This window comes from Colletes latitarsis, unplaced genomic scaffold (assembly GCF_051014445.1).
Source record: "Colletes latitarsis isolate SP2378_abdomen unplaced genomic scaffold, iyColLati1 scaffold0046, whole genome shotgun sequence".
Classification (NCBI taxonomy): domain Eukaryota; kingdom Metazoa; phylum Arthropoda; class Insecta; order Hymenoptera; family Colletidae; genus Colletes; species Colletes latitarsis.
In genome coordinates, this window is record NW_027488396.1 from 125,001 (window position 1) to 126,218 (window position 1,218).

General features: G+C 50.5%; 1 non-coding gene across 1 annotated transcript; it reads left to right on the forward strand.

The window, feature by feature from the left end:
• The first annotated feature begins 1,063 nt into the window (after positions 1 to 1,063).
• LOC143350941 (5.8S ribosomal RNA) lies at positions 1,064 to 1,218 on the forward strand. Its single transcript, XR_013081361.1, has one exon. It is a non-coding gene; the product is annotated as a 5.8S ribosomal RNA (ribosomal RNA).

The window sequence follows — 1,218 nt, forward strand, 5'->3', positions numbered from 1 at the left end:
TGCTCGCGCGACTAACGACGACCAGCCGAAACGGCTGTAGTTTATCGCATCGATTTCATCGAGCAACCGATGGACGCTGCCGCGTTCGTTCGTAAATGAATAATATACATACTCATGGCTAACTTGAGGCGAATAATCGCAAACGACGACGCGTCGATTTTGCGGCCATCGTTGCTCGCGCGACTAACGACGACCAGCCGAAACGGCTGTAGTTTATCGCATCGATTTCATCGAGCAACCGATGGACGCTGCCGCGTTCGTTCGTAAATGAATAATATACATACTCATGGCTAACTTGAGGCGAATAATCGCAAACGACGACGCGTCGATTTTGCGGCCATCGTTGCTCGCGCGACTAACGACGACCAGCCGAAACGGCTGTAGTTTATCGCATCGATTTCATCGAGCAACCGATGGACGCTGCCGCGTTCGTTCGTAAATGAATGTTATACATACTCATGGCTAACTTGAGGCGAATAATCGCAAACGACGACGCGTCGATTTTGCGGCCATCGTTGCTCGCGCGACTAACGACGACCAGCCGAGACGGCTGTAGTTTATCGCATCGATTTCATCGAGCAACCGATGGACGCTGCCGCGTTCGTTCGTAAATGAATAATATACATACTCATGGCTAACGTGAGGCGAATAATCGCAAACGACGACGCGTCGATTGTGCGGCCATCCGTTGCTCGCGCGACTAACGACGACCAGCCGAGAAGGCTGTAGTTTATCGCATCGATTTCATCGAGCAACCGATGGGCGCTGCCGCGTGCGTTCGCCCGATTGCGCGTGAAGTTACTGTTCGGAACCAAGAATATACGGGTGTATTATACCCGTTTGGTCGCAGCCACGCGCAAAGGCTTTTGAATGTACTGTACGCCCGGCCGTCGAACGATGGTTTTCCGTCATTCAGGAAACAAAAAGAAACTTTTGTCGTCGATATGGCGCGTTCAATCCTCCGTCGATACGCTGGTCGGAGGTGCGAACATCGAATATTTTTAAAGCAAAGAACAAGGAGCATTTTTAAATACAAAGAGAAAAATTGTAAATTGTATATGATTACCCTGAACGGTGGATCACTTGGCTCGTGGGTCGATGAAGAACGCAGCTAATTGCGCGTCAACGTGTGAACTGCAGGACACATGAACATCGACATTTCGAACGCACATTGCGGTCCACGGATAAAATTCCTGGACCACGCCTGGCTGAGGGTCG